Source organism: Talpa occidentalis, unplaced genomic scaffold, assembly GCF_014898055.3.
Source record: "Talpa occidentalis isolate TD23 unplaced genomic scaffold, MPIMG_talOcc4v2.1 talOcc4.9, whole genome shotgun sequence".
Lineage (NCBI taxonomy): Eukaryota > Metazoa > Chordata > Mammalia > Eulipotyphla > Talpidae > Talpa > Talpa occidentalis.
In genome coordinates, this window is record NW_023605305.1 from 42,805,554 (window position 1) to 42,829,782 (window position 24,229).

Consider the following 24,229-nt stretch of genomic DNA (forward strand, 5'->3'; position numbering starts at 1 on the left):
GGGTACACTTTGTTTTGTGTAATAAAATTAGTATTATCTAAATAACTAACTAGCAACACTACCTTTATGACTAAACTTAATTTGCAACTTTGCATCTAAAAATCATGTGTATGACTCATTTAACAATTGACAGTGTTTCATGAAAAAATAAAACCACTGAATAAGTGTCTAATAAGTCTTCAATAAACACCTACAGAGAATAAACTAATGGTATATGGGCAAAAACAGTTAAAATTCCTGAATTCTTTGACTCCTTCTCTTGGGAAAAATTCTAGCTCAAGGCTCACCACAAATGCCACTGAAGACTCCCACGTAATTCCTAGAAAAGTAAACTCTTCTCTCTTTTGTCTCCACTGATCTCATAATCTCATATTAAAATTCCTTGTTTATATCTATGTTGCAAATTGTGAATTACTTCAATTCATAAATACTATGTATTACATATTCAATAAATATATGTTAGCCTAAGAAAGTATTTGTTCATTATGAACAAATTAAAGGCCTAAGGAGAATAATCAAACAATTGAAAATGTCTTGATTTTATTTATGGATAGGTTGTATTTGTAATTTATCCAATAAGCACCAAGTTGTTCATAGGTAGTGCAACTGGAAAAAATTTTCATTGGACTCCTTTTGTTCTATATTCAGTTATAAAATTATTTCCTTCTTTGAGTTCTATTTTCACTTATTTTTATTAATGCAAATGTGAGTTTCTAAAATTACCTCTTGGTTTCCCTGCTTCCAATCACTCAATCACTCACATCTGACTTATTAACCTCCCCAAACTATTACACTGATACTTCCTTGTCAAATGCATAAACTAATTCTAACATTCCAGCCCCACTATATTCATTTTTAATACGTGTCTAATCAGATTTATATTCAATGTTGCTTGATGATAATCGGTACAGATATTCCAAATTCCTAGGTAAAACAATGCATAAGCTTTACAACAAAATTACTCCAATAAAAAATGGGGGGAAAAATTTACTAGATGAGTGTTTTGAAAACATTATATTTGAAATCTGCACCTATTTTCCCAATGAAAGTGTTTCATATTTATTAGTCTTTATAGAAAATACAATCTTTAGGCCTCTGAGCAATTCTATATATGGTAATGTGACCAGGAAGCTGTTGCTATGGATGTTGTTACGGGATTTAATCTTTATTAAAAAGAACTCTACTGGCATCTACTGTTAGAAAGAAATAACTACAGCTTTAACAAAATTCCTTTATAATTCAAATCAATCTTAAGTATATTATTTGTTATTCTTCCTTATGGTATTTAATTTGTACTAAGATGTGTAGCCATGTACCCAAATTTTGTTTTAATAGCATATCTTATAATCTATTAATAGTTAATCATAAATATTGACTTATTTCTTACATTTAATAGTAGTTAATACCTTACATTTACCAAGCACTTTATAAAATATAAAATGATTTCCATTGGCTCATCAGAACTTTGCAAATGAAGTAAGCATGACAGGTATTATCCCTACTTTAAGATGAGAAAACACATTAATAAACAGTAAGTAACTTGCCCAAATTCATCTAGGTTTTCTAGCTCCTATATCAGTGCCTCTCTTATACTATGTTACCACAAAAAGTAAACATTTTTTTCCAATGCAGCATTTTTCAATCACAGGAGTGGAAGTGGGAATGAAAGGATAATAGGAGGTGGGACCAGAAACAGGTGCTGGTGAGGATGTGGAGAAAAAGAAACCCTATTTGTGGGAATGTAGACTGGTTCTGTCCCTATGGAAAACAGTATGGAGATATCTCAAAATATTAAAAATAGATCTACCATAAGATCCAGCAAGTCCACTTACAGGTATCTACTGGAACTAATTCAAAGGAATATATGCATGCCTATATTCACTGCAGCGCTATTTACTACAGCTAAATTATGGAAACAACCTAAGTACCCAAGACAGATGAGTGGATTAGGAAATTTTGTACACACACACAGACACACACAAATACACACAATGGAATACAACTGAGATATATAAAAACAACAACAAAACTCCTGCCATTTGCAATAACATGAATGGAACTGAAATACGCTAAGGGAAATAAGTCGGATGGAGAAAAATACAACATGGTATCATTTATATGTGAATACAGAGAAACAAAACCAAAGGTCAGATAAAACCAAACCAATGACAAAACCTAGAAATTTGACTGTAGAATTGAGGCTATCATAGGGAGAAGAGGGGAAAAGCAAAGTGGGGAGGGGGCATAACGGAATATGATGGTGAACTATGGGTGCCTTCAAGCGTGTGATCCTATACCTCTAAGTCAAATACAGTGTTGCAAACCAATGTTGTTACCTCAAAAAAAAATCTTGCTGGGACTACTGAAGTTGTGTATACTGGGAGAAAAGATGTCTTCATTATTTTGACTCTTTCAATCCATGATCTAGTATATGTCTTCATATACATGAGTCTTTGATTTCTTTCATTAGTTCTTTATAGTTTTCAGCATAACAGATCCTGCACATATTTTTGTTAGACTTAGCATTTTTTTTAATTGGAGCTATAATAAAAGGATACTTTAAAAGATGATTATAATTTTCATTACCAGTATATAGAAACATGGCATTTTATTTATTAACCTTGTATTCAGCAATCTTGTTAAACTATTAGTTTTAGGACCCGTTTCTTTCTTTAGATATTTTTGTTCTGTTTTCACTTTTTTTATTCCTTTTGCAGCACTGTTTACAGTAGCCAAGTTATATAATGGAAACAACCAAATGTTCTATGACACACGAGTAGATTAAGATATCACACATACACACACACATATACACACAAAATGGAATACTACTCAGCTATAAAAAAGATGAAAGCTTGCCATATCCAACTAGAAGAGATTATGCTAAGCAAAATAACTCAAAAATAAAAAGGTCTTTATACATAGGCAATCATGCTATCTTTGAATACATGCAGTTTTATGTTTTTCCTCTCTGATCTCTATGCTTTTGATTTACTTTTCTTGTCATAGTGCACTGGCTAGAACTTCCAGTACAATGTTGAAAAAGAGTGGTGAAAGTGAACAACCTTGCCTCATCTCCATTGTGAGAAAATGTTCATTTTTCCTTGTTAATTATGGTGGCATCTATAGACATTGGTTTGTTAGATGTCCCTTTCTGAGATAATGAAATTTCTTCTTTCCCTAGTTCACTGAACATTTTTATCTTAGATGCTGAATATTATCTAATGTTTTAGCAGTGCCTGTTAATAGGATCATATGGTTTTACTTCATTAGCCTTCAAATTAGGTAGGTTAAAATTACTGATTTCTAATGTTGAGCAGATCCACTGTTAACCAAAGCCCATAGTTTATTCAGATTTCCTTTTTCTGTTCTAGAACCTCATCCAGGATACCACATTACATTCGATACTTATGTCTCCTTAGGCTCTTCTTGGTTGTGATGGTTTCTCAGACATTTCCTTTGATGACCTTGACAATTTTGAGAAATATTGTCAGGTATCTTGTAGGGTGCCCTAAGTTGATATTTGTGGGGTATTTTTGTTTTCAGGATTAGCTTGGGTTACAGATTATTGAGAGGAGAACAACAGAAGTGCCTTTTACATCACATTATTCAAGGGTATATACTATCAACATGACATCACTGTGGATACTGACCTTGATCACATGGCCAATGTTATGTTTGTCAGATGTTTCCACTGTAGAGTTACCCCCCCCACCCTTTACACTCTGTAGTCTTTGGAATGCCCAGCTCACACCTAATTGGAATTATGCTCCACCTCCTTGAGGACAGAATGGTATTCCTCTATTTGGGCAATAAGTCTCTTCTCCCTCATTTATTTATTCATCCTCTTTAAATCAACATGGACTCTTATATTTGGGGCTATAATTAAGTATCACATTATTTATTTGGTGCTCAAATTACTCAAGTTTTGGCTCCTATATCCCTTAGCTATGTGATCACTGTGTTTGTGTATGTGTGTATGTGTACCAATATGCATATGCCTGTGTTTAAGCAGTTGACTACTTTCTAGCACTAAAAATGGTGCATGTTCATTTTTCATATTTTCTGCCCCAATCCTAGAATTAGCTATTTCTTCAGGTAGTGCTAGAGTTCCTTTTATTTGAGAATGGTGTTAGAAACCAAGATCTGGAAACCAGGGGTGCTCATTACCACTAGGGTAGTGTTGCTTCTAGGGTCTCAGCTGACAAAGCAAAGAAATATGTGTATATATGCTCACATCTGTAACTACTTCTATTTGTAACAATCTGTGCCTATAATAAGTTTTAACTATATGAGTTATTCTGATATCTCTAATTCTAATCCATTACTGCATGATTCATTTGTTTTTCTGCCTTGCTTATCTGAAAATTCCCAACCCAACACTAAGAAATCTTACACAGCATACTTTTTACTTTCTTGTTTAATTTCAGTGTATCCATATAGCAATATTAGAATTGTTAATGAATTTATTCCCATGGGGGAAAAAAAACTATCATCTATAGTATACTATTTATGTAGTTTCTTTTGTCTCTAGACTAACAGTTTCCACTTATTTCCAAGTTTATTTATGTCAGCATCTTTTGCCTTCATAAAATGAGGCAGTTTCATACATTTGTAACACAGATTGCTTGATCACATTCTGTATTTTGAGTGTCCCTCAATTTTCTAAATTGAGATATTTAAATTTTGCATACATTAAGATTACTCTTTGTATTATAAGTGCTGTGGATTTGGACATAAGCAAAATGTCCTGGATCCACAAAAATGTGTCATACAGACTAGATTACCATCTTAATAAGTCCCCTGTGCTTCCCTTAACATCTACTGACCTTTTTACTGTATCAAGTTTTGCTTTGTCTAGAATGTCAGGTAATTGGAATCACACACTATGCAAACTTTTCAGACTGCTTTTTATCACTTAGCAATATGCATTTAATATTCAAGCATTCTTGTGACTTTATGACCAAATAACATTCATCATATGGATGTACCACAGTTTATGTGTTCACCTACCAAATGACATCTTAGTTCTTTCTAGTTTTTAGCAATTAGGAATGAATATGCGATAAACTTGTATGTGCATGCTTTTGTGTGGACATAGTTTTTAAATTAGAGAAGTACATTCCTAGGAGTGCGACTGTTGGATTGTAGAGTAAAATGATGTATCTTTGCAAAAAATTGTCAAAATGTCTTCCAAAGTGGTTGTACCATTTTCATAGTACCAACAATAAAAAAAAATGCCTACTGCTCTGCAGCCTTGTCAGCAATTAGCAGTTGGGTGTGTGTGTGTGTGTGTGTGTGTGTGTGTGTACGTGTTTCTCTAATTTTAGCCATTTTAAGAGATGCACAGTGGTATTTTGTTTGTTATCTTATAATTTTTATTTGGTAGAATTCACCAGTGAATTAATATGTTCTGATATTTGCTTTTTGGAAATTAGTTATTTATTAGCAACAATTTATATAATCTATAACCAACAATGTAAATGAACATTAGTGCAATAAAAATTTTTATTGCAATTTAAATAAAATCATTGATTCAATTTTTAAGACTTATTCAGATTAGCTATTTCTACTTGTGTAGAAGACTGTGTATTATAACAAACAATCCAGTTAAGAAGTTGATAAAAGATCTGAGGAGACACCGGATAAAGATATTGATGGCAAATAACATGAAAAAAATGCTCATATCATTTGTCACTCTAAATAATTGCAAATTAAAACAATCTATTGAACAATGAGATACCATCATATATCTTTTGATGATTTATATCTTTAAAGGAATTGGCCCATTTCATCTAAGTTATCAAAAGCTTTCAAAGCATTCCTTTATTAATTTTTAGTGTCCATGGGGTCTATAGAGATGTCCATCTTTCACTAATGATATTGGCTATTTGTGTACATTTTTTTCTTGGTTATACTGAATACCTGTTTATCAATTTTATTGAACTTTTCATATAACAAACTTCGGGTTTTTTTTCCCTTGTTTTCCTATTCAATTTTATTGATTTTGGCTCTAATTTGTAATATTTCTTTTCGTTTGTTTGCATTTGGCTTAAAGAGCTCTTTTCTTTCTAGTTTTCTATGGTAAGATTACTCACCATTTTTTATTTTAGATAGTTCTTCTTTTCCAGTATATAAATTTAAGGATATCAATTATCCTATAAGCACTGTTTTTGCTAAATCCCCCAAACTGGATAAAATGTGTTTTCATTATCATTTTGTTCAAAATATTTTAAAATTTCTCTTGAGACTTCTGCAATATGTGTGTTATTCAGAAGTGTGTTCAATTAATTTCCAAATGTTTGGGGATTTTTCTATCTTTCCTTCTGTTAAAATTTCTAGTTTAATTCCAGATTATTTCAAGTATCTCAGTTACCCTCAAATCTAAGATGAGTAGACAGAAATGACCTTTATTTGAGCACCACATATCACCTGTATTTCTTCACTACTTTAGAAGGATATCTATTTCAAATATCATCAATTTTTCTATTTTAATTTAAAATTGGATGTAAAACTTTAATAAAATATAAAACTTAGGGCCTCCCCTGGTGGCGCAGCGGTTGAGTGCTGGGCTGCAAGGCTGCCTGCAGCCTCTGCAGCGACGGTTCATTCCCCAGCAGCCGGCGAGGGTCCCACCAAAAAAAAAAAAAAACAAAACAAAACAAAATATATACATATATATATAACCTATTGTCTAGGATATTTTGGAATCTATTTACTTATAAAATGTATAAGAGGGCCTCCCTGGTGGCGCAGCAGTTGAGTGCTGGGTTGCGAAGCTGCCCACAGCCTCTGCAGTGCCGGTTTGATTCCTGGCTGCTCCCCGGCCACCAGAGGAGTGTCCCACATGGCGCGCAGACCTCTCCTGCCACCTGCTGCTCCCCTCAGCAGTGTACTTCAGTCTGCCTGCTCTGCTCCCCACTCTGGCTCTGGTGAATTCTCTCACCCTCCCGTGCTTCTGACTGTACCCAGTGCTTGTATAAATAAATAAATCTTTAAAAATAAAAAAATAAAAAAAAATAAAATGTATAAGAATGTGAAACATTCTAAAAGCTGCAAGATCGATGATGTTAACTCATTCTATGTTTGGCATTGTTCAAAGCATTTAACACAAATTTATTTCTTCCTAAGTTTAAGTATTATTTCACTTTCCTATATTTTAGATAAATATTATTATTTCATTTTCAAGAATCAGGGAGGTAAAGTATGTTGTAAAAGGTCACAAATGTGTAATATTCTATCTATAGTCTACTTACTTACTTCTCCCAACCTCTCCCTAAGAAGTATATCATACTTATTTAAAGAAAATACATGTTAAAAAATTTAAAACTTTTCTCAAAATTTTTTGTTTGATAAATGAAAATACTGAAGAGTAACAAAACCAAGATATAAAAGCACTAACGATTTTGTTAAGATAAGATCCATATGGTTTCTTTTTTTTAAAGAAGAATTTATTTATTTATTTTTAAGATTTATATATTTTTATTTATACAATAGCTGGGGTAAGGCCAGAGGCGCAGGAGGGTGAGAGGATTCACCAGAGACAGAGTGGAGAAGAACAGGCAGAGAGACCAAAAGCACCGCTGAGGGGAGCAGCGGGTACAACAGGAGAGGTCTGCTGCACCATATGGGGAATCTCCCTGGCCAGCCGGGAATTGAACCCGCGCTGCAGAGGCTGCGGACAACTTCACAGCGCAACACTCAAACCGCTGCGCCACGGGGGAGGCCCCTTTTCTCTTCTTATTTTAGAACTCTGGTTAAGTAATTATTGAATCTAACATTATTTTCTCTCTCAAAATTTGGCAGCAATTTCATTAACTTTCATTTCTTTATCACTCTGCAAATAATTTTCTTATTGTGACAGTGATAAACAACTAAAAACGTGATACAGTTGAATATCAAGTGGTATTTGCAGAAACTTTAGTATCTGGAAAGTAGTTTTAACTACATACTCTTAGAGGAAAGAACACCATATATAATCATGTAGTATCCCATTTTAATAAAGTCTGACACATCCTAGAACTAGAGATATATGTGAGCCAAAGGCAACAGAACAAAATTATAACTTAAACTGCCTCATCTGAAACCTCCCAGGCCCAACAAAAGAGATCTGGTGCCAACCAGCACAACAGCAGTTAGATGACCTTCAGTCCACAGCACTGTAAGTTATGGAGTCAGCCAGAAGGTGGCAGAGTGAGGCCATTTAGTCTTCACAATACAAATCCAAGAACATTCTTTTGTCATTACCTTAGGTTTTACGCATTAAAAAAACACAATTTTAGATCTTTATGTAAATGAGAATTGAATATTCTAGAAATATGCAAGAGCATTATTTCAAGTATACAAACCAAACTATAAATTCCCATATAGACCACCATATTAGAAACTAATCCCCCATTCTTCCACTTATAAACTTTCTCTATTCCCTTTATATATACAACTCTATGAAAAAGGAAGTCCTACAAAGTCCCCCATATCATTCCAATATTGCATGTGAATATACCAACAAATTAATGAATAATTACTATTAAATATTGTATTACATATTTAATTTCATAAATTCAGTCACAGTTACTATATAATGGCAAAGTGAAATTTTTTTTTGTAAAATCTCATATAACATGAAACCGTTGTTTTTATATTAGGATTTTATTTAAGTGGGATTTAGAAGCTATGGCTTCTAATATTATGAAAGTATTATTTTTTCTTCAAATTGCATTTGAATGTTTATGGTAGAAGTGTTTGTTTTTGCATTCCTGGTACCTAGCATAGGACCTAGAACACATTAGCCCTCAAAATCATTTGCTCAACCACGAACAGAATTTCAAGGAAAAAACTGAGGGATAAAGTAATTAGGTGGATACCAAAACACCAATATGTATTACAATGATTTTATTTTCCCATCAAATGACCAGTCCCCCAAATCGAAGAAAAAATAGGTGCTAATCACCCATAGGAAGGGAGTAAGCCAAATACAAACTAAGATGTTATAAAGTCAGATCTAGGAACATTCACTAATATACATCATAGTTAGAAGCTGAAGAATCCTAAAGATTTGTTCTGGAGCAGTCATAAGACAGGTAACACTACTTAGTGGAGGAAATATTTCACCTTCACCTCAAATCAAATGAGGGGTTTCTAGAAAATCAGTCAAAAATTTGACATGTATACTATCCTCAAGTCCACAGGAGTTAGAGGGTTTGGCAATGGACATGACTCACCAAATGTGCCAAATGTAGATATTACATGGTAGATGAAATCACCTCAGGCCACTGGTACAGTAAAATGCTGGATTAAATGAATTCCACTTGCAACAATGGGGAAAATGTATCTACATCCTAGGGACCTGAGAAATGTGGTAAGGGAGTCATGTGTGGCATCAGGAGAGAGGTATTCCCTCAAATCTGATTTACTGTAAAGTTAAAAAAGCTTAAATTTTTGGAACCCTCAAGTGCAGGGCAAAATCTAATGTCCTAGGGCCTCCCTGATGGCGCAAGGGGTTAAGCATCGCACTATGAAGCAATCCACAGCCTCTGCAGCACAAGTTCGATCCCCGGCTGGCCAGAGAGAAACCCACATGGTGAAGGCTGCTTCCCTCAGCAGTGTATTTCAGTCAGTCTGCCTGTTCTGTTCCCCACTCTGTCTCTGGTGAATCCTCTCACCCATCCCCCCATCTCTGGCCTGTACCCCAGCTCTTATATGCATAAATAAATAAATCTTTAAAATAAAAATCTAATGTCCTAGGAGAGAATCTAGAATTGTATTCACAATGATATATGCTTTTGTAAGATTTGCAAAAGTAAGGTATTTTTACTACAATTAGTTAAAACTGCTCTGTTCACTGTAAATTTCCCTCCTTCATGCTTCTTATTATAACAGTACTTAATGGAGTTGTTACAAGCATTTTAAAGACGTTGCTAAGGAGAAATTCAGATGGGATATGCCATTTTAGCTACAATTAGGAAGATGTTTTGTTATTTTTCAATAAAAGTCAGAAATACTGACTCCTGATTTGAACATATGTGAGAAATAGATTTTTCATCTTTAAGCTTATTTATTAAAAACTAAAGTTTAGATAAAAAATAATGGAATATGTGACAAAGGTGAGCCATGAAATTAATAGAGTATGCCTATAAAGTGAAAAATTCAACCAAAATTCCCTAGATCGTCCAAAAGCATAGAATTATTAAAAAGAAGCTATTAATAGAAATGAATAGGCACTTCTGTTGTTTCATAATCACAAATGAAGAGAATATGAATGCCAAAAAAATTTTAATTTCTTGCTGATTTCATATAAAGTGCTAAATATTGCCAGATACTTAAAATACATAATTGCCAGTACAAAAAGGACATTGAAGACAAAATAGTTAATATTGTTTTTTAAAGATTGTTTTAGTTATTGCCAAAAACCCTGAAATGCTCTGAAATCTTATAGTTGCTATAGGAAAGAAAGTTATCAGCCATCAGTGTATGGCAGTATATCTTCAACCAGAGAAAACATGGATATAGAAACCGTAAGTGTAAGAACTCATTACCCTATTTCATTGAACCTAAGAATCACTATTGTTTTATGCAACACTATTAAGAAAAAGGTAGGGAAATGTAGCAATGAAATGATGAAAGTGCTTTATTAGCTACAAGTTTTTTTCTTTAAATATTTTAGACTTTAGACATAACTTTTTATCTTGTATCAATTATATACACATAAAATGAAAAAAAAAAAAAACCACATTGGTTAAAGAATTCCTAAAACTTTCAGAGTCTGAATCTTTGGAATCTTTTCTTTTTAAAGATTTATTTATTTATCTGGTTTTATTTATACAATAGCTGAGGTACAGGCCAGAGGCGCAGGAGGGTGAGAGGATTCACCAGAGACAGAGTGGGGAGCAGAACAGGCAGACAGACCAAAAGCACTGCTGAGGTGAGCAGTGGGCACCATAGGAGAGGTCTGCTGCACCATGTGGGAATCTCCCTGGCTGGCCAGGAATCAAGCTCATGCTGCAGAGGCTGGGGACAGCTTCCCAGCACTGTGCTCAACCCACTGTGCCACCAGGGAGACCTGGAATCATTTTTTGAGTAAGATATCATTGTGTATTTTTACACAATCACTCTCTTTTATAAAATGAAGACTACTGTGAATGCAGTATTTCTTTGAGGTGCTCTATTACTGACGTCAAAATTCTCTTCCAAGGTGCTACCAAATTTGTATTTGAACATGCATAGATAATGATGGTATGTCACAAGCACTGACTGACAGCAAATACAAAATGTCAGCAACTTAAGGAATATCAGAGATACTAATATCAGGGACATTAAAATATGAAAAAGTATGCTAAAAATTAATACAGTATCATAGTGAATTATCCATTAGAAATATGTCCACTTGCTGTGCCTGTGTCTTTGCACTCTGCTGATTTAGTAATCTTAATACTCATGGGAGGGATACTTCCATCAAAGGGGACATAACAATGAACTCTTGAACTAAAAATTCTAAGAGTTCCAGGTGGATATTCTGATCTTCTCATTTCACTGAAATAATAGGCAAAAAGGAAAGTTACTGGTTTTGTTTGGGTGATTCAATTCTGAATATATCACATTTTCATGTAAGTTCTGGCTATAAAATGTGGACAGAAAAGAAATTTGACTGAAACCTAGGAGATCTTGAGGGGACACTGTAATTTACATATGGAGTGATAAAAAACATAGGCTAGTTGAGCAATCCAAGATAGGAAATACTACCACGGTCTCAGTAACTGAAGAATGATGGTTTGATGTACTATCTCAAAATAGAAAACACTTCTGGTTTACATGCAGATGAAGAGAACATGGAATGAGCTGTGGAGAACAGTTTTGTATTTGTAGATATATATCCAACTTCTGGACAAGACATGCAGCAGCTATCCATAAATACTGTTGGTCTGCTATGTGTATGCATATGTATGTGTGTATGTATAAGCACATCATTTTCCTTCTCCTCTTTCCCCAATAATTTTTTATATGACAGTGGTGCTTAACTTTGTAATTCAGCAATGGGATGGTAGAAAACCACTGATATTGTGGTTAAATGAAGAGTATCCTACAGAGACTGGTACAGGAACTGATTTAATTTGAGTGCTCTTTTGGGTAGAATTTGGGTGTTATCTATGAAGAAGAAGAGTATCATTACATAAGATGCAGCACATTATGTTTGCCATTGTTGTTTGAAAAGGTGAATAGAGGGTATATATCAATGAGAGGCCAAATGATTGAACCACGCTGGATGACAAAATATATTTTCTGAACTTCCTACTATTGAAGTTTTGGGTGCAAAAAGAGTTCTCCCTGTCTGATGCATTTTTTTTTGATATTTGGAAAGCAGAGCGGGGCCAATTTCTGAGAGCAAGCATGGTCACGGAAATAAGATTTCCCAGAATCAGTATTTCAGTGACTTCCAGCTTCAGCTTCAGACCATGAAAAAATTCTTATCAATGCTAAAACACAGAAAGAGAAGCAGAGAGATAGAAACACAGAGACAAATAAATAAATCTAACAATATCTTTTGAGGTTGTGAGTAATGCAATGCCTAAAGCTAGTTTCATCACTTGAATTTAAGTTACTTTAGAAAATTCCCTTTGTGTTTTAACCAGTTTGAAATTGGTTTCTGCCCCATGCTACTAAAAGAAACTTATTTAATACTCAAAAATGAAGTATTTTTTGTTATCCGCCTTTTTAGATAAATCAACTGTTTTCTATATGTCAGTTCATTTTAAGAATTTCTAGGTAATGAGAAGTAAATATCATTTTCCTTAACTAAAGATGGTATAATGTGAAAAATGATTAGAAAAATATTGTCAAATTTCATAAGCAGGTATTATTGCTGTTGAATAAGAAACAGAGGATATATCAAGTGTGTCACATGTAGCTATAAGATGTTCACAGTATTATCATCTGAAAGGCTCATTAATAATATTATGTCCCTTGCCAATAAAATACAGTGAGTTCTTTGAAACTACAAAATGTGCATCTTTGAGTTCAATCAACCATGGATTAAAAAATACATACTACATACTTAGCTGCATCTGTACTAAGCATGTATAGACATTTTTCCTTATAATTGTTCCCTGAACAATAAAGCATAACAACTATTTACATAGCATTTACATAGGTTTAGGTATTACAAGTAATCCAGAGATGATTTAAAGTATATGAGAGGAGATACCACAGGTTATAATGCAAACACTAAGTCATTTTAAGAAGAGACTTGAACATCTGTGGATTTTTGTATCCACAGGGGTCCTGAATTGCCTGTGGATACCAAGGAATGACTGTACCATAATCCTTAAGTTCCCTCTTTCCAGGCAGAGTTCTGTAGTTTCCTACTGCTATTCCGAAGATGAATGGTTGTGATGGTAAAGTTATTCCACTCTTGCTGCTCTCCTCAGGTCTACTTTGGACTCAGAAGGTTATCACTGACATTTTTTCAGATTTTTTTATTCTCTTATTTAAACATATTTATATTAAAGAGAAGAATGACTTTTTTATATTTGTTTCTTAGATTCTAATTTCTTTTCTCACCTTTACTCCTACCACTGAGAAATGTCACTATTGATATTTTGAAATATTTGCTTCAAGTCAATTTCTTGTTTTTATATATATATAATTTTGAATATAGTATTTATTTAGAAATTAGAACATTACAAACAATACCCTGTTGAAGTCTACCTTCATCCTGGTTCTTCTGCTCTGTTCCTTAGAAGCAACCACAGTTGTGAATTTGCTTGTAGCCTTCAAATTTCTTATTCAATTTTTCGATACACGTATTTCCACAGAAAACATATTGTTTTTAATTACTTCTAATTTTTTTCATTGTCAGTATCATTTTTATTATAGTTAACTTACAGTTTCCTTTTGCCACATATATACTCAAGCTTATTAAGGGAAATAAACCAAAATTATAAGGGCAGCAGACATCAAAAATTCTCATATGATAGTCAAGGTTAAATATATACAAACCACAGTCAAGAACTGCTTTGGCAGTTTTCAAGCAACACTGGTCACAGCACTTTAAGGACAAGTAGTTTGACTCAATTTTAAAATGTATATTGACTTAATTTTAAAATGTATATTCCTGACTAAAACACTACTCAGGAACCTCTCTGGTGGTCAGGGGTTAAAGTCTCAGTGCTATCTAGCTATAGGCAGCCGCTGCGGCATGAGTTCAATCCATGAGTTCAATCCTGGCCAGGGAACTAACGACATGGTACAGCAGACCTCTCCGGTCTCACTCACCACCCACCTCAGCAGTGTATTTCAGTCAATCTGCCTATTCTGCTCCCCACTCTGTCTCTGGTGAATCCTCTCACCCTCCGCACCTCTGGCCTATACCCCAGTTTTTGTATGCATAAATAAATAAAAATAAATCTTTAAAAATAAATAAATAAAATACTACTCAGAGTTCTTGGCAGAGCAGTATTTCAAGGTTTCTACTGCTAGAAAATTTGAGGTTTTCTTGCTATCTTTCAGTCCTAAAAGTTCTGTTTTGAGTTCTCCCAAGCTTTGATGGAATTTCAGGTATTATCAGATAGGGCTGGGAGTATATGGCTAGGAGGCTGGCACAAATATTTTCAGGTAGGTGAAGCAGGGCATACCCAAAGGCATGGTCGGCAGGCAGAAAAAGCAAAACTGTTTGGCATGCAGCCAGTCTGAAGGCTACCATTATTTTTAATACACATTGAATGGTATCATGCTCTAAATATCCTTTGGCAAGCTACTTTTTTCCAAATACACTGTCCCAACCCGTGGGATTCGAGAGGCATGGAAGAGGGGCTGGGGATGAGATGAGAGGCTGACACACTTGATGAGAAGCTGCAAAAAAGGGACTTTATTTCCTCTCTGCCTACCCTTAAGTACCTTATGCTGCACCTGCGCTTTGCCTGTTCCGCATGCTTGGACTGTGTGGCTTTCTTTGATTGGCCCTATTGTCTCGTGTGCATCTTTTACTGGCTGCCTGTTAACTATATGCATTTCAAGCTACGCAATAGCCTGCCACAGCCCCGGACAACACACCATATTTTATTTAGCTATTTCTCTATTGATGGGCTTTTCGGCTACTTCCAGTTGCCATTATTACAAAGAGGATAATAATGAACATCTGTATTTGTGTGTGTGTCTGTGCATCTGTGTATATGTGTACTTGTGTGCTTTCCATGATAAGCCTCTGGTCACATTTTCTTCCAACTATCCTTCATACAAGTGTTGATCTACCATCTCAGGCTGTAATGTTTATAAGTTCCCTGACTATTAATCATTTTAAACAGTTTTATTGAGAAAAATTTACATACCATAAAATCAACCAGATTTATGTGTGGCTTTTAATAGATTTATAAAGTTGTACAATCATCATCACTACTTAATTTTAGAACGATTCCCATCACCCCAAAGAAACCTCATTCCTATCTGCAGTCACTCTCCATTCCCATCACTACCCCTGGCAACCACTAACCCACTTTCTGTCTCTACAGATTTGCCTTTCCTCTTCATACAAATGAAATCACACAATAGGTGGTCTTCTGTGTCTCACTTCTTGCATTAGCTTGCTTTTGATGTTCATCCATGTTATCATAACAATACTTTACTTTTTATTGCTGAAAAGTATTACACATTGTTTCACCAGCTGAGTTGGTTCCACTTTATAGCTATTATGAATAATACTTCTATTAACATTCATGTGTAAGTGGTCGTGTGGACATATGTTTTGTTTTTATTTCTCTTGGATAGATTTCTAGGAGTGAAACTGTGAACATGATAATTTGATGCTGGGCATTTTGAACATTTAAATAAACTTTATCAAGTAGTTACACGATTTTACATTTCTACTAACAATGTATGGGAGTTCAAATTTCTTCAACGCTTTGCCATAGGTTTTTTTTTTTTTTAAATACACACTAATTTTTGCATAAGTATTTTTAGTCAGAAGTATTTCTATTCAGCTGATATCTAATGGGTAATGCCTGGGTTACAGTGTTGTTGGTTTTTTTTTAAAGATTTATTTATTTATTTATACAAGCACTGGGTACAGTCAGAAGCGCAGGAGGGTGAGAGAATTCACCAGAGCCAGAGCGGGGAACAGAACGGGCAGAATGACGAAATACACTGCTGAGGGGAGCAACGGGCGGCAGAGAGGTCTGTGGGACCCTCACTGGCCGCCGGGAATCAAACCGGTGCTGCAGAGGCTGCGGGCAGCTTTGCAGCCCAGCGCTCAACTGCTGTGCCACCAGGGGAGGCCAAGATTTATTTATTTTTATACAAGAGCTGGGGTACAGGCCAAAGGCGTGGGAGGGTGAGAGGATTCACCAGAGACAAAGCAGGGAGCAGAACAGGCAGACGGCTGAAATACAATGCTGAGGAGAGCAGCGGGCGCAACAGGAGAGGTCTGCCACGCCATGTGGGAATCTCCCTGGCCAGCCAGGAATCGAACCCATGCTGCAGAGGCTGCGGACAGCTTCACAGCACTGCGCTCAACCCGCTGCACCACCAGGGAGGCACTAGGTTATAGTTTTAATAGATACAATCAAATGATCTCAGGTATGGTTGTCACAATTTACACTCAGTATGCTTGCCAGATATATTGTGTGACTTGTTCATAATTGCTAAATCCAGTAAATGAAAAACAGTTCATTTAAAATCACATTTCACTGATTTCTAGTGAAACATATCTTGTTTGTCAACTGATCATCTCTTCATGTTCAATAATTTATTTATTCATATCCTTTTACAATACTTTTCTTTCTTTTTGGATTTTGTATCTCTTTATAATTTTTTTTTATTCTGAATATTAAGCTTCTCAGTTTTATACACCAAAGATATTTATGGTCATCTCTTTTCTTAAGGGTTTTAAGCATGGTCTTTCAGAGTTTTTCTACACAAAAATATTTCTCCATGTAATCAATTAGAGTCTTACACCTCTTGAGTTCTATGTCTAAGAATTTAAATATCCATCCAAAGAGTAGTTTTCATTTGTTTCCTGAGAACCCTATGAGACAAACATGCAAATAATAACTCTAGCTTCCCTTTAGGAGGACATATGAATAAGAGACTCTTTTAGGATAAGTACTAGTAAGGCTGGTTATTGCATAAAAACAAAAACAAACAAAGCTGATGTAAATTAAGGCAGAAAAGAAATTTATTAATGGGTAGGAAGACTAGAAAACCAGGTTAAGGCAGGGATCAAAGGAGGCAAGACAGTTTTGAAGAAATCCATGTGAAATGGACATTCACCTCCAATACAGATTGTAATGTTTCCAATGGCTATTCATTGCTACACTAATATAGTCTCAATTTCACAAAATAATCTCAATTTGATCTTGCATCTTTGAGTCAAGTTCGCAAGACTCACCTGTAATATTATTTTGCCTCTAACATAACAAGAAAACCCTGGACTAAAATTCAAGTATATAGTTTTAGTGATCTCCAAGGAAATATTTAGTCTTCTTTATTTTTTCTTTTTTTTTTTAAAGATTTATTTATTTATGCATACAAGAGCTGGGGTACAGGCCAGAGATATGGGAGGTGAGAGGATCCACCAGAGACAGAGTGGGGAACAGAACAGGCAGACTGACTGAAATACACTGCTAAAGGGAGCAGTGGGCAAGTCAGGAGAGGTCTGCTGCACCATGTGGGTTTCTCCCTGGCCAGCCGAGGATCAAACTCATGCTGCAAAGGTTGCAAATTGCTTCATAGTGCAGTGCTTAACCCCTTGCGTCACCAGGGAGGCCCTTCTTTATTTTTTCTATAGTTAGTCTTCTTACCAAGCAGAAGTATTTTCAGGGTTATTTTCCCTATCTTACATGAGAAGTAAATGTAAAATAAGAACTGTAAGCTCAGTTGGCACATCAACCAATGAGATCAATAGAGATTTTAAACAGTAATTTTTAGATATATCAAAGTTGTTACGGCTATATTTAAAACAAGCATTGCTCTAAAAATTATTTCAGATCTATCCTTTTTTGCCTATCAGAACTGTATTGATTTATCAAGTATTTCCTGAGTGCCTAATACATGCAAAGCATAGCACTATGTGCTAGATTTCAATGATGAACAAAAACAGACATTTCAGCTCAGTAGGAAAACTACTATTTTTTAAAAAGTGACATGATTCTGTGAAAACATGTAACAGGAGACTTTATTCTAGTGTGGGAGTATCAGAGACTACCTTTCTGAAAGCTTAATGATTAAAATGAAAAATAAAGAATATAATAATGGGTTAACTAGGCAAAGAAAACTACTGTGGTGAATTTTAGAAATGTATAGCTTATATAAAAAAGCATGTTTTCCAAGTAAAGTGTGATCAAAAATTGGTAATTATATATAGGTATTCTTTATACCCTTAGTTAAGTTCTTTGAGATGTTTCTATAAAATCAAATGATGATAAATCAGATAAGTAAATATTTAATACTTCATACTAACAGAAGGTATTAATATAGATTATTCCCAAGCAACAAACATCCCACAAAATCATTTTCACTTAGTTTTGACTTAACCCTACACATTTCCATAATAGATTGATTCATTTTGCTCACACTAATAAAAAATTCATTTGTAATTGCTTAATAAACATTAGCTAGCAGTACAAAAAGAATCATTCTGTGTTTGGGGAATATATCTGAATACAATAACTTTTGGTGTTAAATAAATCAGTAAAAATACCAATACAATCATAGTGACAACAATGACTTATTGTGCCTTAAACAACACTTTAAGGAGTGATAAGAAGTAAATCAAACAAGACAAGGAGGCCAAAACATGACAATCGGTCATATATGCTATGTTAAGAATAGATACTAACCTGTATGCAATTAAGCGCAATAAAAAAAATTTAAGCAGGAAGTAACTAGATCATATTTGGGAGATGGGTAGGGAAACAAAGGCAGAATGACTGGCTGGACAAACGGTTTAAAAATCCTGAAAAGGGATGACAAAATCTGAATTAATCTAGACACAAATTTAGAAAAGAGAGGAAAGTCATTGATAAGACCCAGTCACCACTGAAAGGTAAGGGATAAGAAATATCAAAGAATCTGGGGCCTCCTTGGTGGCACAAAGGGTTAAGACACAGCAGTATGAAGCTATCCACAGCCAAGGCAGCACCAGTTCGATCCCCAGCCAGGCAGGTGACCCACATGGCGCAGCAGACCTCATCTGTCTGGCTCACTGCTCCCCTCAGCAGTATATTTCAGTACATCCGCCTATTCTGCTCCCCATTCTGTCTCTGGTGAATGCTCTCACCCCTCTGCATCTCTGGCCTGCACCCCAGCTCTTGTATACATAAGTAAATATTTAAAAAAAAAAAAGAAATATCAAAGAATGTGGAATGAATGCCATATTTACAAGATAAGGTTTACATGACAAGGGAAATTCCCCTATTTTCATAAAAATAAGAGATACAGCTTTATAGATTTAGCTAAAGATAATTTCCTCAATTTGACTTTCCAGGAAACATATCCAATACATTTTAGATATGCCTGGAAAATAGAAGAGAGATGTGTTAGTCACAAAATAATAAGTAATAGGAAGTGGTAGTACTTGAAGTAACTGTGTGGATGACTCATGTGGGGAAACACCTAGTATAGCAAATCTCTGTTATGGAGTAAGGTAAAAGTTTACAAACAGAAGCAACTCTAGCACTGTTGATGACGCTTGCTGGCGCAAGTAGAAACTGAAATCAATGTAAGAGGATTTGAAGTGTACACAGAAGGTAAGAAAGAGGAAACAGTGAATTAGCCTATCAATAAAGAAGTTTGGTTTTGAAGGGAATTTGAGAAAAATAATATGATGTACCATAACGGAAATTTACATTTTCACATTATTTTTCAAAAGAGAAAAAATCTGAATATACATATAGGTATGTATGTGTATACACCTATAGCTATATATATATATTTTTTTTAAAGATTTATTTATTTATTTATTTATTTATTTATTTATTTATTTAAACAAACACTGGGTACAGTCAGAAGTGTGGGAGGGTGAGAGAATTCACCAGAGCCAGAGAGGGAAGCAGAGCAGGCAGAAGGACCGAAGTACACTGCTGAGGGGAGCAGCGGGCAGCAGGAGAGGTCTGCACACCATGTAGGACCCTCCTCCGGTGGCCAGGGAGCAGCCAGGGATCGAACAGGCACTGCAGAGGCTGTGGGCAGCTTCGCAACCCAGCGCTCAACCGCTGCGCCACAGGGGGAGCCCCCTTTAGGTATATATTTACACAAACACACACACACGCACAGGGAAAGAAGAAAACAAAACGGAAGAAATGAAAATATGAACAGGTCATTGAAAGCATGATGATATAGTCCATTTATAGCAAACCCACAGTTAACATCATACTCAATGTATGATGATGTAAAACTATAAGCTTTTCCCCTAAGATCAGGAACAAGAAAGGATATCTATTGTTCAAATAATTTTGGAAGTCCTAGCCAGAACAATTAGGGAAAAGAAAGAAATAAAAGGAATCCAAATTAGAAAATAAGTAAAACTATTGCTATTTACAGATGACATGATAATATACATAAAAAATCCTAAAGACCCTACCCAAAACTCCTGAAAATAATAAGCCAATACAGCAAAGTGGAGGAATATGGAATCTATAGACTACATCTATTGTACTTCCATATACAAACAATGAATCAGAGGAAAAAGAAATTAAGAAAACAATTCCATTCGTGATTCCATCAAAGAGGATTAAATACCTGGGAGTAAACTTACCATCAGAAGTGAAAGACCTATATACTGAAAAACTAAGACATTGCTAAAAGAAATGGGAAAAGACACAAAGAAATGAAAAGATATTCCATGTCCAGGGATCTGAACAGACAATGTTAAAATTTGCCATACTACAATTTAATCCATATCAAAACCCCAATGGCATTTTTCAAGGAAATAAAACAAAAAACTTTAAAATATATATGGAACTTGGGCCTCCCTGGTGGCGCAGCGGTTGAGTGCTGGGTTGCGAAGCTGCTCGCAGCCTCTGTGCCACTGGTTCTATCCCCAGCTGCTCCCCGGCCACCAGAGCGGGGTCCCGCATGGCACGCAGACCTCTCCTGCCGCCCGCTGCTCCCCTCAGCAGTGTACTTCAGTCCTTCTGCCTGCTCTGCTCCCCGCTCTGGCTCTGGTGAATTCTCTCACCCTCCCGCGCTTCTGACTGTACCCAGTGCTTGTATAAATAAATAAAAATAAATCTTTAAAAAAAAAAAAAATATATATATATATATATGGAACCACAAAAGACCCCAAATAGTTAAAGTTACCCAGGAGTAATGGAGGTATTTTATCTTGCTCCCTGACTTCAAATTACACAATAAAATGATAATAATCAAAACAGTATAATACTGGATCAAAAACACATAGAGACCAATGGAATAGAATTGACAGTTTAGATACATGTCAATATATGGACAATTATAGGACAAAGGAGCCAAGACCATACAAAAGAGAAAAGAGAAGCCTCTTCAACAAATGGTACTGAAAAGTCTGGACAGCTACACATAAAAAATGAGAATGGATCATTATTTAACACCATACATACACACAAAATTAACTCAAAATACTTTAAAGACATGGATATCAGCCCTGAAATCATAAAACACATAGAAAAAAAAAAAACATAGGTAATACACTCCTGGACATTGAGCACCAAGATGTCTTTGGAGATTCAACTCTGATGGCAAAGGAAACAAAGCAAAAATAATAGGACTATATCAACGAAACAAGCCTTTGTACAGTGAAAGAAACCACTGCATAAATGAAAACAAAGCCTTATGAATGGGAGAAGACACTTGCTCATCATATATCAGACAAGGACTTAGTATCCAAAATATATTAAAAAAAAACAAAACTCAGCAACAACAAAAACAACCTAATCAAGAAATGATCAGACCAGAATTCTGTTCTTCAAAAAAAAGAAGACCTCTATTTAATAGAACAGCACAACAGAAGGACACTTGAAAAACCCTTTAATGTTTCATGAAGACTAGCTGTTTATTTCCTGGAGTATTATTAAACTACTCTGAATTTCCTTTAAGAAATTTTCAGTTAGTTGTACTTTTCTTTCTAAATGTTTTTATATGTGGGATTCCTTTTATGAAAGTCATAGAAGGACCCAGTTGAGATTTTTTTTAAACTAAGGAGTAGTACCAAATTATTATCTCAGATCACATCATTCTACTAAAATTAAGTGAAGGAAGTATGCCAACCATAACTGTCAAAGTGTTAGCTGCAATCTGTTAGAGAATAAGCCTACTTATGGAAAGACTGTAGGAACAGAAAGGTCTATTAATCATGTGAAAGGCACATTCCAGAGGCCCCTCTGGAAAGAATGTAGGCAGATCAAAATGTGATTGAAGTCAATGGTTCTTATTATCTCTGTGAGGTTGGGCAGACGATAAAATTTTCCTATATTTTGGTTCCTTCTTTTGTGTTTCAGTTGTCCATTGTATGTAACAAGTACCAAACCTAGTGTAAAAAAACCTCTATTTTGCTCAGAATTATGTGGATCAATAATTTGGACAAGGTACAGTAGGAACTGCTCACCTCTGCTGCACAAGATATGAAGTCTGAACTGGGTGCCCTACACAGCTGGAGGATAGCTGGAACAGCCGACTGAGGTCAGACATCTGACATTTCACTTCCCACTATTTGCTGAGTCACTCACTCATCTGGCTTCTGTTGAAGCCTGGGTTGAATGAAAGGTCTAAGGAAGCTTCATTCACTTATCCAGTGCCCAGATACTACCCCAAATGGACAATCACCCTCTCTTTCACCCTCTTCTATTCTTACTGATTCTCCCCCTCTTACTCTCCAAGTGACTAGGTAGCCTTCTAACAGTATGCTGGCCTCAGAATACTCATATACCTTACACTGCCAGTGGCTTCGATGAGAGCACAGGCTGTTAGTCCTCTCAAAGGCATAATGCTAGAAATTACTCAGCATCATAACCACCATATTTTACTGGTTAAACAATCACAAGCCTAGCCCATATTCAGAGTGAAGAAATCAACTATGCCTCTGGATAAGAAGAGGTAGGTAAGAATTAATAGTCATCTTTACTGTCGGTCTACCTTCTGCCCACATATGATTTACATACCTCAAAATATACTGAATTCTTCCCTAGGTCCCCAAAAGTCTCATTCCATTCCATCAGCTTAATGTCCAAGATGTAATCTAAATCGGGTTACAGATGTAGATGAGACTCCTCGAATCCAGCTTCTTAGGTATAGCCCCTGAGATACACTCTTCTAATCTGAGGCTCTTCAAAATAAAGATACAAGCTATGGGTCCAATATCTCCCCTTAGCCCCCAACAGACAATGGTGAGGTGGGAACAGGACAATTGCAATAGACACTCCAATTCAAAAAGAGTGAAAACAAGAGGCATATAATAGTCATTGGTCAATAGCAATTTTGAAATCCAGTTGGGCACATATTACCAGTTCCTTATTAGTTTTGGGAGTGGTTCTCTACATCTTTTAGTTCTACTCTCTGATTTCTTGGCTACATTCTATGAGTCAATCTTTATTTTCCATAAGAAATGGTGTATGTCTAGAGCGCTTAATAGCTTCTCAGCCTGTTTCCTTTCCACAGGAGGTTAAGTCTAGAGGCTTCTTTTCATTATAAATGTTCTCTGCCCCTTTTAAAACTCTCTAAGTTTCTTATTACCAGCTATCAACTTCAATCAACTTCACAGTCACATTTTTTCCCTAAGGCCTTTTTTTGCCCCCTTTATTTTTATTGATTAAACTTTTTATTTTCTTACATTGTTGCTTATTCTTGTACAAAATTTGATTTCCCCCCTTAGGGAGAAATAGTCCCCATAAAATCTATAGAAATATAGTCTATATATTTCCCTATGTTTGAACCAGAAAACCTATGTTCTTCCCTCCCCTGCTGAAAGGCCCATTTCTACCTTAGTCCTCAAATAAGGCTGCTATGGGGTAATGTCCTTAAAATTTTTAGAAATGCCTCCTAGAGAGGCCTGCAAGACAAACACTGAAGATTCTTATAAGTTTTTTCACCTAGAAAAAGGTCTTTTGAAGCATCATTTAATATTTTCTATGTTTTAGTAAAGAATCTTGCAGCATTTTAAACTATGTTGGTCAAAAGAGACTATAAAAGGTCAAGAAGTAAGAATTACTAGAAAATGTAACTCCAGACAGTTCTCTGATGCCCTTCTTCTTTTATCTAGGAATCTAGGAAA

At 35.3% G+C, this 24,229-nt stretch overlaps 1 protein-coding gene across 1 annotated transcript in view; it reads right to left on the bottom strand.

Annotated features, from left to right (window-relative positions):
• Nucleotides 1-24,229, bottom strand: part of PRKACB (protein kinase cAMP-activated catalytic subunit beta) — a 112,468-nt gene that overhangs the window by 63,744 nt on the left and 24,495 nt on the right. The gene's annotated exons all lie outside the window — the stretch shown is intronic.